At 63.4% G+C, this 15172-nt stretch overlaps 4 non-coding genes across 4 annotated transcripts; all 4 read left to right on the top strand.

The window, feature by feature from the left end:
* Positions 1 to 730: 730 nt before the first annotated feature.
* LOC142866710 (5S ribosomal RNA) lies at positions 731 to 849 on the top strand. The gene has a single exon (XR_012916538.1). It is a non-coding gene; the product is annotated as a 5S ribosomal RNA (ribosomal RNA).
* Positions 850 to 4639: 3790 nt separating this feature from the next.
* LOC142866709 (5S ribosomal RNA) lies at positions 4640 to 4758 on the top strand. The gene has a single exon (XR_012916537.1). It is a non-coding gene; the product is annotated as a 5S ribosomal RNA (ribosomal RNA).
* Positions 4759 to 8547: 3789 nt separating this feature from the next.
* On the top strand, positions 8548 to 8666 carry LOC142866708 (5S ribosomal RNA). The gene has a single exon (XR_012916536.1). It is a non-coding gene; the product is annotated as a 5S ribosomal RNA (ribosomal RNA).
* Positions 8667 to 12460: 3794 nt separating this feature from the next.
* On the top strand, positions 12461 to 12579 carry LOC142866519 (5S ribosomal RNA). The gene has a single exon (XR_012916500.1). It is a non-coding gene; the product is annotated as a 5S ribosomal RNA (ribosomal RNA).
* Positions 12580 to 15172: the final 2593 nt, after the last annotated feature.

Here is a 15172-nt window from a genome sequence, read left to right as displayed (position 1 = left end):
ACGCCAGGGTGGTCGGGGTCCAATGCAGCCCCGGCCAGGCCCAGGCCCCTTGGACTGGGCCACAGGAGGACACGGAGGAGGGTCCCGGCCCCCACGAAGCGGTGCCGGCAGTTCTCCACGGGCTTGGGCGTTTTCCAGAGGTAGGAGATGGAGGGGACTGATTTCTTCAGCACCCCCCAAACCACGCCACCCCACCCCACCCATGGGACACATCCCCAGAGAGAGACGCCCCATACACTGGCTGTGCCCCAGCCCTGGCCCGGGGGAATAGGCGGCAGCCCACCCACAGGGCGAGGGGGGGGGCACAGCTGAAAGGGGTTGTGGGGGAGGGCGGCCCCTGGCTGGGGTCAAAGGGCGAGCGTCCCGCGCGTGCGCAGTCAGCGGCAGCGACGCGCTGGGGGTGGGCAGCGGGTAGGTGAAGGAGGCCGGGCGAGGAGACGAGGGGGGCTGGGAGGGCTCCACCTTGGCGAGTCCAGCCGTGGAGGCGCATCTTGTGTGAGTGTGAGTGAGTGTGAGTGTGTGTGTGTGTGTATAGAGAGACAGCCCCCCACCCCGCCCCGCCCCGCCCCGCCCCGCCCATCACCCCCGTCGCTGGGAGCCCGCGGGACCCGGCCGGCGAACTCAACCGGCCCGGCCCGGCCCGGCCCGGCGCGGGGCCTGGGGCGGGAGGCGGCGGCGGGGAAGCCCAGAGAGGCTCGGCTTCTCGAGCGGGGCAGGGGCGCCCTCCGCCGTCTAGGGCCACACCACCCTGAACGCGCCCGATCTCGTCTGGTCTCGGAAGCTAAGCAGGGTCGGGCCTGGTTAGTACTTGGATGGGAGACCGCCTGGGAATACCGGGTGCCACAGGCTGCTGCTTTTTTTTTTTTTTTTTCTTGCCTCTTGTTCTGTCCCCTTTCTGGGAGCGAGGCGGCGGCCCGGGGTGGGGGTCACCCCCACCCTCAGCGCCCGCGCGGTGCCTGGCGCCCCAGCCCGCACCGGGGGGCCTCCTCTTGTCCCAAGCCGCGACACCGCGGCCACGCGGCAGCATGCGTGGCATCTGGACTGTCAGGTCTCAGACCAAAGGTCTGCTCTGTGGGAACCGACACGCTGGAGGAAACCTTGAGAGTCTGAGAGGGGAGGGAGTTCCAGAAGAAGGCCAGGATGTCATTTTGAGGGAGTATGTGACCAGAACTCGTCCCGTTGCTTTTGGGGTTCTATGGGCTACACGCAGGAATCTTTGGTGGTGGCACCTGATGTTGGGGGATCCGGAGTCACACCCAGACCTGCTCCACAGGCCTCCTTTTACTTTTCTCTTCGGATTCATTATTTTTAAAAAGTGTCTCTTACCTCTAGGATTGCATTTTCTTTTCTCTCTCTTTTGAAGCAGATGATGGGAGTACAAGTATTCAGGTGACATGTGTTGCCCGTGCCGCCCTCCCCCCTGTGTTCTTTTTTTTTTTTTTTTTTGAGACAGAGTCTCGTTTTGCTGCCCAGGCTAGAGTGAGTGCCATGGCGTCAGCCTAGCTCACAGCAACCTCAATCTCCGGGCTCAAGCAATCCTGCTGCCTCAGCCTCCCGAGTAGTTGGGACTACAGGCATGCACCACCACGCCCGGCTGTGTTTTTCTATATATATTAGTTGGCCAATTAATTTCTTTCTATTTTTAGTAGAGACGGGGTCTCGCTCTTGCTCAGGCTGGTTTCGAACTCCTGACCTGGAGCAATCCGCCCGCCTCGGCCTCCCAGAGAGCTAGGATTACAGGCGTGAGCCACCGCGCCCGGCCCCCCCTGTGTTCTTATTCATATACCTCTCATGTTGTTCCAGCGTATTGTGGGGGTACCAATGTTAAGGTCGGGTGCCTTGCCCTCTCCAAGCCTCCCCCCTCGGGTCAGAGCTTCAAGTGCGCCCATCCCCCAGTCGGTGCGCACCCACCCCATGCCTAATGGATGTGTATGCCCCTCCCCTCCCCCCACCCGCCCGCCCGACACCCACCCGATGAAGGTGATTCCTCTCTGTCCACTTAGGCGTCCATCCGTTCGTACCAATTTGCTGGTGAGCGCGCTCACGTGGTGCTCGTGTGTCCATTCTTGGGATACCTGGCCTACTGGAACGGGTTCCAGCTCTGGCCAGGAGAACACGAGAGGCGCCCTCTCACCGCTGCTCCTCACAGCCGAATGGCACTCCGTGGTGTCCACGCGCCACATTTTATTGATGCACTCCTGGATGGATGGGCACTCGGGTCGCTTCCACGTCTTTGGGATTGTGAATTGTGCCCTAACTGTAACCCTAACCCTTACCCAGCCCGTCTCCTCTGCCCCTGCCTGACGCACTCCTCCCCGGCCAGGCCCGTCACTGTCCTGGGCCCCCGCCTGACCGGCTCCTCCCCGCCCGGCCGGTCACCGTCCTCTGCCCCTGCCTGACACGCTCCTTCCCGCCCGGCCTCTCACCGTCCTCGGCCCCTGCCTGACCGGCTCCTCCGTCGCCTGGGCCTTCCAAGGGCTTGGTGTGGATGCTGCTTTCAGGAAGCCCTCCAGAAACCCGGCAGCAGGGTGGCCGCAGCAGTCTCCAGCAGCCGTCCCTAAGTCGCGTGAGTGCGGGGGACGTGCCCCCGCTGTGCCGCGGGGGCCCAGCCTGGTGTCTTCCCTGAGGCCCTGCGGCTGCCGGCTGGGCTGCGGCTCCCCGCAAGGGGAGAGCCGCGGAGGTGGGGACCGCCTCCTGATGGGGACGTACACGCAGCTCTCCACGTCGGATTCCGGGGCTCTCTGTCCTGCCCGAAGGCCCAGCTGGCCTGCGGGTCCTTAGAGTGGCAAAAACCTCCGAAAACTGAGACTGAGGGTCCGGTGGGTGTCTGCACTTTTGTGCTGGGCACCCCAGGGAGGCCCGGGGGCTGGCTGGACAACGCGGTCTGCTCGGCCAGGGGGGGGGGGTTGGAGGAGCAACTGATGCCCTTTGCACTTTGGGTAGCAAGAGTCTGAGGTGTCTCTGAGCCCTGTGCCCTGTGGGGGCGGGGCGGGGGGGAGGAGGAGGAGGAGGAGGAGGAGGAGGAGGTGGGAAGGGCCGGGGCCTGCAGTCCTGTTCCCGGGGTGGCACGGCAAGTGGCTTCTTCCACAGGCTGCTTGGCCTGGGCTCCCTGCACCTGGGCCTTTGGAGGACCGGCCCTGTGCTTGCCAACACTTCCTGCAGGGACCCAGAGCTGGGAGGTGGCATCTCTCAGCCCTGGGTCGGGCAGAGCCCCAGCGGGCCATGCCCACAACCTCTCTCAGCACCGGTCCCCCAGAAGGCTCCTTTGGGACCAGGATTCTCTTGGGGTGACTCTTTAAGGTCTGGCCCCTGGATGGAGGGGCACCAGGAGTAGAGGAGCAGGAAGGGGAAGGGGGTGGCCATGCGAGGGGACACTTTGAGGCCAAGTCCCAGCTTCAGCCTGATCCTCCTGGGAACCCCGCTCTGAGACAAGGAGCCGGGCTTCGCATTCCCACAGCAGCCAGTCGTGGGCTGAGGACACCTGGGGCGTTGGGAACTCCCTGGCTTCTCCTTGGTTTAACATCTAGAGCTGCTTGTGAATCGCGCCACCACACACACCCGAGCGCAGGTGTCTTCCGCACAGACTGCGGGCCTCGCTCTTCTGAATGCCGCTGGCTCGCCACCCACCCACGGGTGAACCTGGTCAGGGTGCTTTCTCTCAGGGGCAGACTCTTTTCCGGGCGGGCTACCGGTGTCTCTGTTTGCTCGTTTCTTTCTTCCATTTCGGGAAAGTCTTCCTTGCTGGGTGTGGAAATCTCCTATGCCTTCCCTCGCCTATTCTGTCAGCTTTAAAATTCTCTTTCAGTTGCCACCCTCACAGATGGATTAGGAAACTCTTTCCGGTGCACTCATTAGTGAAATGACCTCCAGGAAGCTGGAATCCAATATCTAATGGCCGATTTTTAGCGAGTCCACACGCCAGGGTGGTCGGGGTCCAATGCAGCCCCGGCCAGGCCCAGGCCCCTTGGACTGGGCCACAGGAGGACACGGAGGAGGGTCCCGGCCCCCACGAAGCGGTGCCGGCAGTTCTCCACGGGCTTGGGCGTTTTCCAGAGGTAGGAGATGGAGGGGACTGATTTCTTCAGCACCCCCCAAACCACGCCACCCCACCCCACCCATGGGACACATCCCCAGAGAGAGACGCCCCATACACTGGCTGTGCCCCAGCCCTGGCCCGGGGGAATAGGCGGCAGCCCACCCACAGGGCGAGGGGGGGGCACAGCTGAAAGGGGTTGTGGGGGAGGGCGGCCCCTGGCTGGGGTCAAAGGGCGAGCGTCCCGCGCGTGCGCAGTCAGCGGCAGCGACGCGCTGGGGGTGGGCAGCGGGTAGGTGAAGGAGGCCGGGCGAGGAGACGAGGGGGGCTGGGAGGGCTCCACCTTGGCGAGTCCAGCCGTGGAGGCGCATCTTGTGTGAGTGTGAGTGAGTGTGAGTGTGTGTGTGTGTGTATAGAGAGACAGCCCCCCACCCCGCCCCGCCCCGCCCCGCCCATCACCCCCGTCGCTGGGAGCCCGCGGGACCCGGCCGGCGAACTCAACCGGCCCGGCCCGGCCCGGCCCGGCGCGGGGCCTGGGGCGGGAGGCGGCGGCGGGGAAGCCCAGAGAGGCTCGGCTTCTCGAGCGGGGCAGGGGCGCCCTCCGCCGTCTAGGGCCACACCACCCTGAACGCGCCCGATCTCGTCTGGTCTCGGAAGCTAAGCAGGGTCGGGCCTGGTTAGTACTTGGATGGGAGACCGCCTGGGAATACCGGGTGCCACAGGCTGCTGCTTTTTTTTTTTTTTTTCTTGCCTCTTGTTCTGTCCCCTTTCTGGGAGCGAGGCGGCGGCCCGGGGTGGGGGTCACCCCCACCCTCAGCGCCCGCGCGGTGCCTGGCGCCCCAGCCCGCACCGGGGGGCCTCCTCTTGTCCCAAGCCGCGACACCGCGGCCACGCGGCAGCATGCGTGGCATCTGGACTGTCAGGTCTCAGACCAAAGGTCTGCTCTGTGGGAACCGACACGCTGGAGGAAACCTTGAGAGTCTGAGAGGGGAGGGAGTTCCAGAAGAAGGCCAGGATGTCATTTTGAGGGAGTATGTGACCAGAACTCGTCCCGTTGCTTTTGGGGTTCTATGGGCTACACGCAGGAATCTTTGGTGGTGGCACCTGATGTTGGGGGATCCGGAGTCACACCCAGACCTGCTCCACAGGCCTCCTTTTACTTTTCTCTTCGGATTCATTATTTTTAAAAAGTGTCTCTTACCTCTAGGATTGCATTTTCTTTTCTCTCTCTTTTCAAGCAGATGATGGGAGTACAAGTATTCAGGTGACATGTGTTGCCCGTGCCGCCCTCCCCCCTGTGTTCTTTTTTTTTTTTTTTTTTGAGACAGAGTCTCGTTTTGCTGCCCAGGCTAGAGTGAGTGCCATGGCGTCAGCCTAGCTCACAGCAACCTCAATCTCCGGGCTCAAGCAATCCTGCTGCCTCAGCCTCCCGAGTAGTTGGGACTACAGGCATGCACCACCATGCCCGGCTGTGTTTTTCTATATATATTAGTTGGCCAATTAATTTCTTTCTATTTTTAGTAGAGACGGGGTCTCGCTCTTGCTCAGGCTGGTTTCGAACTCCTGACCTGGAGCAATCCGCCCGCCTCGGCCTCCCAGAGAGCTAGGATTACAGGCGTGAGCCACCGCGCCCGGCCCCCCCTGTGTTCTTATTCATATACCTCTCATGTTGTTCCAGCGTATTGTGGGGGTACCAATGTTAAGGTCGGGTGCCTTGCCCTCTCCAAGCCTCCCCCCTCGGGTCAGAGCTTCAAGTGCGCCCATCCCCCAGTCGGTGCGCACCCACCCCATGCCTAATGGATGTGTATGCCCCTCCCCTCCCCCCACCCGCCCGCCCGACACCCACCCGATGAAGGTGATTCCTCTCTGTCCACTTAGGCGTCCATCCGTTCGTACCAATTTGCTGGTGAGCGCGCTCACGTGGTGCTCGTGTGTCCATTCTTGGGATACCTGGCCTACTGGAACGGGTTCCAGCTCTGGCCAGGAGAACACGAGAGGCGCCCTCTCACCGCTGCTCCTCACAGCCGAATGGCACTCCGTGGTGTCCACGCGCCACATTTTATTGATGCACTCCTGGATGGATGGGCACTCGGGTCGCTTCCACGTCTTTGGGATTGTGAATTGTGCCCTAACTGTAACCCTAACCCTTACCCAGCCCGTCTCCTCTGCCCCTGCCTGACGCACTCCTCCCCGGCCAGGCCCGTCACTGTCCTGGGCCCCCGCCTGACCGGCTCCTCCCCGCCCGGCCGGTCACCGTCCTCTGCCCCTGCCTGACACGCTCCTTCCCGCCCGGCCTCTCACCGTCCTCGGCCCCTGCCTGACCGGCTCCTCCGTCGCCTGGGCCTTCCAAGGGCTTGGTGTGGATGCTGCTTCCAGGAAGCCCTCCAGAAACCCGGCAGCAGGGTGGCCGCAGCAGTCTCCAGCAGCCGTCCCTAAGTCGCGTGAGTGCGGGGGACGTGCCCCCGCTGTGCCGCGGGGGCCCAGCCTGGTGTCTTCCCTGAGGCCCTGCGGCTGCCGGCTGGGCTGCGGCTCCCCGCAAGGGGAGAGCCGCGGAGGTGGGGACCGCCTCCTGATGGGGACGTACACGCAGCTCTCCACGTCGGATTCCGGGGCTCTCTGTCCTGCCCGAAGGCCCAGCTGGCCTGCGGGTCCTTAGAGTGGCAAAAACCTCCGAAAACTGAGACTGAGGGTCCGGTGGGTGTCTGCACTTTTGTGCTGGGCACCCCAGGGAGGCCCGGGGGCTGGCTGGACAACGCGGTCTGCTCGGCCAGGGGGGGGGGGTTGGAGGAGCAACTGATGCCCTTTGCACTTTGGGTAGCAAGAGTCTGAGGTGTCTCTGAGCCCTGTGCCCTGTGGGGGCGGGGCGGGGGGGAGGAGGAGGAGGAGGAGGAGGAGGAGGAGGTGGGAAGGGCCGGGGCCTGCAGTCCTGTTCCCGGGGTGGCACGGCAAGTGGCTTCTTCCACAGGCTGCTTGGCCTGGGCTCCCTGCACCTGGGCCTTTGGAGGACCGGCCCTGTGCTTGCCAACACTTCCTGCAGGGACCCAGAGCTGGGAGGTGGCATCTCTCAGCCCTGGGTCGGGCAGAGCCCCAGCGGGCCATGCCCACAACCTCTCTCAGCACCGGTCCCCCAGAAGGCTCCTTTGGGACCAGGATTCTCTTGGGGTGACTCTTTAAGGTCTGGCCCCTGGATGGAGGGGCACCAGGAGTAGAGGAGCAGGAAGGGGAAGGGGGTGGCCATGCGAGGGGACACTTTGAGGCCAAGTCCCAGCTTCAGCCTGATCCTCCTGGGAACCCCGCTCTGAGACAAGGAGCCGGGCTTCGCATTCCCACAGCAGCCAGTCGTGGGCTGAGGACACCTGGGGCGTTGGGAACTCCCTGGCTTCTCCTTGGTTTAACATCTAGAGCTGCTTGTGAATCGCGCCACCACACACACCCGAGCGCAGGTGTCTTCCGCACAGACTGCGGGCCTCGCTCTTCTGAATGCCGCTGGCTCGCCACCCACCCACGGGTGAACCTGGTCAGGGTGCTTTCTCTCAGGGGCAGACTCTTTTCCGGGCGGGCTACCGGTGTCTCTGTTTGCTCGTTTCTTTCTTCCATTTCGGGAAAGTCTTCCTTGCTGGGTGTGGAAATCTCCTATGCCTTCCCTCGCCTATTCTGTCAGCTTTAAAATTCTCTTTCAGTTGCCACCCTCACAGATGGATTAGGAAACTCTTTCCGGTGCACTCATTAGTGAAATGACCTCCAGGAAGCTGGAATCCAATATCTAATGGCCGATTTTTAGCGAGTCCACACGCCAGGGTGGTCGGGGTCCAATGCAGCCCCGGCCAGGCCCAGGCCCCTTGGACTGGGCCACAGGAGGACACGGAGGAGGGTCCCGGCCCCCACGAAGCGGTGCCGGCAGTTCTCCACGGGCTTGGGCGTTTTCCAGAGGTAGGAGATGGAGGGGACTGATTTCTTCAGCACCCCCCAAACCACGCCACCCCACCCCACCCATGGGACACATCCCCAGAGAGAGACGCCCCATACACTGGCTGTGCCCCAGCCCTGGCCCGGGGGAATAGGCGGCAGCCCACCCACAGGGCGAGGGGGGGGCACAGCTGAAAGGGGTTGTGGGGGAGGGCGGCCCCTGGCTGGGGTCAAAGGGCGAGCGTCCCGCGCGTGCGCAGTCAGCGGCAGCGACGCGCTGGGGGTGGGCAGCGGGTAGGTGAAGGAGGCCGGGCGAGGAGACGAGGGGGGCTGGGAGGGCTCCACCTTGGCGAGTCCAGCCGTGGAGGCGCATCTTGTGTGAGTGTGAGTGAGTGTGAGTGTGTGTGTGTGTGTATAGAGAGACAGCCCCCCACCCCGCCCCGCCCCGCCCCGCCCATCACCCCCGTCGCTGGGAGCCCGCGGGACCCGGCCGGCGAACTCAACCGGCCCGGCCCGGCCCGGCCCGGCGCGGGGCCTGGGGCGGGAGGCGGCGGCGGGGAAGCCCAGAGAGGCTCGGCTTCTCGAGCGGGGCAGGGGCGCCCTCCGCCGTCTAGGGCCACACCACCCTGAACGCGCCCGATCTCGTCTGGTCTCGGAAGCTAAGCAGGGTCGGGCCTGGTTAGTACTTGGATGGGAGACCGCCTGGGAATACCGGGTGCCACAGGCTGCTGCTTTTTTTTTTTTTTTTCTTGCCTCTTGTTCTGTCCCCTTTCTGGGAGCGAGGCGGCGGCCCGGGGTGGGGGTCACCCCCACCCTCAGCGCCCGCGCGGTGCCTGGCGCCCCAGCCCGCACCGGGGGGCCTCCTCTTGTCCCAAGCCGCGACACCGCGGCCACGCGGCAGCATGCGTGGCATCTGGACTGTCAGGTCTCAGACCAAAGGTCTGCTCTGTGGGAACCGACACGCTGGAGGAAACCTTGAGAGTCTGAGAGGGGAGGGAGTTCCAGAAGAAGGCCAGGATGTCATTTTGAGGGAGTATGTGACCAGAACTCGTCCCGTTGCTTTTGGGGTTCTATGGGCTACACGCAGGAATCTTTGGTGGTGGCACCTGATGTTGGGGGATCCGGAGTCACACCCAGACCTGCTCCACAGGCCTCCTTTTACTTTTCTCTTCGGATTCATTATTTTTAAAAAGTGTCTCTTACCTCTAGGATTGCATTTTCTTTTCTCTCTCTTTTGAAGCAGATGATGGGAGTACAAGTATTCAGGTGACATGTGTTGCCCGTGCCGCCCTCCCCCCTGTGTTCTTTTTTTTTTTTTTTTTTGAGACAGAGTCTCGTTTTGCTGCCCAGGCTAGAGTGAGTGCCATGGCGTCAGCCTAGCTCACAGCAACCTCAATCTCCGGGCTCAAGCAATCCTGCTGCCTCAGCCTCCCGAGTAGTTGGGACTACAGGCATGCACCACCACGCCCGGCTGTGTTTTTCTATATATATTAGTTGGCCAATTAATTTCTTTCTATTTTTAGTAGAGACGGGGTCTCGCTCTTGCTCAGGCTGGTTTCGAACTCCTGACCTGGAGCAATCCGCCCGCCTCGGCCTCCCAGAGAGCTAGGATTACAGGCGTGAGCCACCGCGCCCGGCCCCCCCTGTGTTCTTATTCATATACCTCTCATGTTGTTCCAGCGTATTGTGGGGGTACCAATGTTAAGGTCGGGTGCCTTGCCCTCTCCAAGCCTCCCCCCTCGGGTCAGAGCTTCAAGTGCGCCCATCCCCCAGTCGGTGCGCACCCACCCCATGCCTAATGGATGTGTATGCCCCTCCCCTCCCCCCACCCGCCCGCCCGACACCCACCCGATGAAGGTGATTCCTCTCTGTCCACTTAGGCGTCCATCCGTTCGTACCAATTTGCTGGTGAGCGCGCTCACGTGGTGCTCGTGTGTCCATTCTTGGGATACCTGGCCTACTGGAACGGGTTCCAGCTCTGGCCAGGAGAACACGAGAGGCGCCCTCTCACCGCTGCTCCTCACAGCCGAATGGCACTCCGTGGTGTCCACGCGCCACATTTTATTGATGCACTCCTGGATGGATGGGCACTCGGGTCGCTTCCACGTCTTTGGGATTGTGAATTGTGCCCTAACTGTAACCCTAACCCTTACCCAGCCCGTCTCCTCTGCCCCTGCCTGACGCACTCCTCCCCGGCCAGGCCCGTCACTGTCCTGGGCCCCCGCCTGACCGGCTCCTCCCCGCCCGGCCGGTCACCGTCCTCTGCCCCTGCCTGACACGCTCCTTCCCGCCCGGCCTCTCACCGTCCTCGGCCCCTGCCTGACCGGCTCCTCCGTCGCCTGGGCCTTCCAAGGGCTTGGTGTGGATGCTGCTTCCAGGAAGCCCTCCAGAAACCCGGCAGCAGGGTGGCCGCAGCAGTCTCCAGCAGCCGTCCCTAAGTCGCGTGAGTGCGGGGGACGTGCCCCCGCTGTGCCGCGGGGGCCCAGCCTGGTGTCTTCCCTGAGGCCCTGCGGCTGCCGGCTGGGCTGCGGCTCCCCGCAAGGGGAGAGCCGCGGAGGTGGGGACCGCCTCCTGATGGGGACGTACACGCAGCTCTCCACGTCGGATTCCGGGGCTCTCTGTCCTGCCCGAAGGCCCAGCTGGCCTGCGGGTCCTTAGAGTGGCAAAAACCTCCGAAAACTGAGACTGAGGGTCCGGTGGGTGTCTGCACTTTTGTGCTGGGCACCCCAGGGAGGCCCGGGGGCTGGCTGGACAACGCGGTCTGCTCGGCCGGGGGGGGGGGGTTGGAGGAGCAACTGATGCCCTTTGCACTTTGGGTAGCAAGAGTCTGAGGTGTCTCTGAGCCCTGTGCCCTGTGGGGGCGGGGCGGGGGGGAGGAGGAGGAGGAGGAGGAGGAGGAGGAGGTGGGAAGGGCCGGGGCCTGCAGTCCTGTTCCCGGGGTGGCACGGCAAGTGGCTTCTTCCACAGGCTGCTTGGCCTGGGCTCCCTGCACCTGGGCCTTTGGAGGACCGGCCCTGTGCTTGCCAACACTTCCTGCAGGGACCCAGAGCTGGGAGGTGGCATCTCTCAGCCCTGGGTCGGGCAGAGCCCCAGCGGGCCATGCCCACAACCTCTCTCAGCACCGGTCCCCCAGAAGGCTCCTTTGGGACCAGGATTCTCTTGCGGTGACTCTTTAAGGTCTGGCCCCTGGATGGAGGGGCACCAGGAGTAGAGGAGCAGGAAGGGGAAGGGGGTGGCCATGCGAGGGGACACTTTGAGGCCAAGTCCCAGCTTCAGCCTGATCCTCCTGGGAACCCCGCTCTGAGACAAGGAGCCGGGCTTCGCATTCCCACAGCAGCCAGTCGTGGGCTGAGGACACCTGGGGCGTTGGGAACTCCCTGGCTTCTCCTTGGTTTAACATCTAGAGCTGCTTGTGAATCGCGCCGCCACACACACCCGAGCGCAGGTGTCTTCCGCACAGACTGCGGGCCTCGCTCTTCTGAATGCCGCTGGCTCGCCACCCACCCACGGGTGAACCTGGTCAGGGTGCTTTCTCTCAGGGGCAGACTCTTTTCCGGGCGGGCTACCGGTGTCTCTGTTTGCTCGTTTCTTTCTTCCATTTCGGGAAAGTCTTCCTTGCTGGGTGTGGAAATCTCCTATGCCTTCCCTCGCCTATTCTGTCAGCTTTAAAATTCTCTTTCAGTTGCCACCCTCACAGATGGATTAGGAAACTCTTTCCGGTGCACTCATTAGTGAAATGACCTCCAGGAAGCTGGAATCCAATATCTAATGGCCGATTTTTAGCGAGTCCACACGCCAGGGTGGTCGGGGTCCAATGCAGCCCCGGCCAGGCCCAGGCCCCTTGGACTGGGCCACAGGAGGACACGGAGGAGGGTCCCGGCCCCCACGAAGCGGTGCCGGCAGTTCTCCACGGGCTTGGGCGTTTTCCAGAGGTAGGAGATGGAGGGGACTGATTTCTTCAGCACCCCCCAAACCATGCCACCCCACCCCACCCATGGGACACATCCCCAGAGAGAGACGCCCCATACACTGGCTGTGCCCCAGCCCTGGCCCGGGGGAATAGGCGGCAGCCCACCCACAGGGCGAGGGGGGGGCACAGCTGAAAGGGGTTGTGGGGGAGGGCGGCCCCTGGCTGGGGTCAAAGGGCGAGCGTCCCGCGCGTGCGCAGTCAGCGGCAGCGACGCGCTGGGGGTGGGCAGCGGGTAGGTGAAGGAGGCCGGGCGAGGAGACGAGGGGGGCTGGGAGGGCTCCACCTTGGCGAGTCCAGCCGTGGAGGCGCATCTTGTGTGAGTGTGAGTGAGTGTGAGTGTGTGTGTGTGTGTATAGAGAGACAGCCCCCCACCCCGCCCCGCCCCGCCCCGCCCCGCCCATCACCCCCGTCCCTGGGAGCCCGCGGGACCCGGCCGGCGAACTCAACCGGCCCGGCCCGGCCCGGCCCGGCGCGGGGCCTGGGGCGGGAGGCGGCGGCGGGGAAGCCCAGAGAGGCTCGGCTTCTCGAGCGGGGCAGGGGCGCCCTCCGCCTTCTAGGGCCACACCACCCTGAACGCGCCCGATCTCGTCTGGTCTCGGAAGCTAAGCAGGGTCGGGCCTGGTTAGTACTTGGATGGGAGACCGCCTGGGAATACCGGGTGCCACAGGCTGCTGCTTTTTTTTTTTTTTTTTCTTGCCTCTTGTTCTGTCCCCTTTCTGGGAGCGAGGCGGCGGCCCGGGGTGGGGGTCACCCCCACCCTCAGCGCCCGCGCGGTGCCTGGCGCCCCAGCCCGCACCGGGGGGCCTCCTCTTGTCCCAAGCCGCGACACCGCGGCCACGCGGCAGCATGCGTGGCATCTGGACTGTCAGGTCTCAGACCAAAGGTCTGCTCTGTGGGAACCGACACGCTGGAGGAAACCTTGAGAGTCTGAGAGGGGAGGGAGTTCCAGAAGAAGGCCAGGATGTCATTTTGAGGGAGTATGTGACCAGAACTCGTCCCGTTGCTTTTGGGGTTCTATGGGCTACACGCAGGAATCTTTGGTGGTGGCACCTGATGTTGGGGGATCCGGAGTCACACCCAGACCTGCTCCACAGGCCTCCTTTTACTTTTCTCTTCGGATTCATTATTTTTAAAAAGTGTCTCTTACCTCTAGGATTGCATTTTCTTTTCTCTCTCTTTTCAAGCAGATGATGGGAGTACAAGTATTCAGGTGACATGTGTTGCCCGTGCCGCCCTCCCCCCTGTGTTCTTTTTTTTTTTTTTTTTTGAGACAGAGTCTCGTTTTGCTGCCCAGGCTAGAGTGAGTGCCATGGCGTCAGCCTAGCTCACAGCAACCTCAATCTCCGGGCTCAAGCAATCCTGCTGCCTCAGCCTCCCGAGTAGTTGGGACTACAGGCATGCACCACCACGCCCGGCTGTGTTTTTCTATATATATTAGTTGGCCAATTAATTTCTTTCTATTTTTAGTAGAGACGGGGTCTCGCTCTTGCTCAGGCTGGTTTCGAACTCCTGACCTGGAGCAATCCGCCCGCCTCGGCCTCCCAGAGAGCTAGGATTACAGGCGTGAGCCACCGCGCCCGGCCCCCCCTGTGTTCTTATTCATATACCTCTCATGTTGTTCCAGCGTATTGTGGGGGTACCAATGTTAAGGTCGGGTGCCTTGCCCTCTCCAAGCCTCCCCCCTCGGGTCAGAGCTTCAAGTGCGCCCATCCCCCAGTCGGTGCGCACCCACCCCATGCCTAATGGATGTGTATGCCCCTCCCCTCCCCCCACCCGCCCGCCCGACACCCACCCGATGAAGGTGATTCCTCTCTGTCCACTTAGGCGTCCATCCGTTCGTACCAATTTGCTGGTGAGCGCGCTCACGTGGTGCTCGTGTGTCCATTCTTGGGATACCTGGCCTACTGGAACGGGTTCCAGCTCTGGCCAGGAGAACACGAGAGGCGCCCTCTCACCGCTGCTCCTCACAGCCGAATGGCACTCCGTGGTGTCCACGCGCCACATTTTATTGATGCACTCCTGGATGGATGGGCACTCGGGTCGCTTCCACGTCTTTGGGATTGTGAATTGTGCCCTAACTGTAACCCTAACCCTTACCCAGCCCGTCTCCTCTGCCCCTGCCTGACGCACTCCTCCCCGGCCAGGCCCGTCACTGTCCTGGGCCCCCGCCTGACCGGCTCCTCCCCGCCCGGCCGGTCACCGTCCTCTGCCCCTGCCTGACACGCTCCTTCCCGCCCGGCCTCTCACCGTCCTCGGCCCCTGCCTGACCGGCTCCTCCGTCGCCTGGGCCTTCCAAGGGCTTGGTGTGGATGCTGCTTCCAGGAAGCCCTCCAGAAACCCGGCAGCAGGGTGGCCGCAGCAGTCTCCAGCAGCCGTCCCTAAGTCGCGTGAGTGCGGGGGACGTGCCCCCGCTGTGCCGCGGGGGCCCAGCCTGGTGTCTTCCCTGAGGCCCTGCGGCTGCCGGCTGGGCTGCGGCTCCCCGCAAGGGGAGAGCCGCGGAGGTGGGGACCGCCTCCTGATGGGGACGTACACGCAGCTCTCCACGTCGGATTCCGGGGCTCTCTGTCCTGCCCGAAGGCCCAGCTGGCCTGCGGGTCCTTAGAGTGGCAAAAACCTCCGAAAACTGAGACTGAGGGTCCGGTGGGTGTCTGCACTTTTGTGCTGGGCACCCCAGGGAGGCCCGGGGGCTGGCTGGACAACGCGGTCTGCTCGGCCGGGGGGGGGGGGTTGGAGGAGCAACTGATGCCCTTTGCACTTTGGGTAGCAAGAGTCTGAGGTGTCTCTGAGCCCTGTGCCCTGTGGGGGCGGGGCGGGGGGGAGGAGGAGGAGGAGGAGGAGGAGGAGGAGGTGGGAAGGGCCGGGGCCTGCAGTCCTGTTCCCGGGGTGGCACGGCAAGTGGCTTCTTCCACAGGCTGCTTGGCCTGGGCTCCCTGCACCTGGGCCTTTGGAGGACCGGCCCTGTGCTTGCCAACACTTCCTGCAGGGACCCAGAGCTGGGAGGTGGCATCTCTCAGCCCTGGGTCGGGCAGAGCCCCAGCGGGCCATGCCCACAACCTCTCTCAGCACCGGTCCCCCAGAAGGCTCCTTTGGGACCAGGATTCTCTTGCGGTGACTCTTTAAGGTCTGGCCCCTGGATGGAGGGGCACCAGGAGTAGAGGAGCAGGAAGGGGAAGGGGGTGGCCATGCGAGGGGACACTTTGAGGCCAAGTCCCAGCTTCAGCCTGATCCTCCTGGGAACCCCGCTCTGAGACAAGGAGCCGGGC

The sequence above is a fragment of the Microcebus murinus genome, unplaced genomic scaffold, assembly GCF_040939455.1.
Source record: "Microcebus murinus isolate Inina unplaced genomic scaffold, M.murinus_Inina_mat1.0 scaf006_hap2_Mmur4.0, whole genome shotgun sequence".
NCBI lineage: Eukaryota > Metazoa > Chordata > Mammalia > Primates > Cheirogaleidae > Microcebus > Microcebus murinus.
Note: the sequence above shows the minus strand (reverse complement) of the source record. Positions and strands in the feature narration are given on the sequence as shown.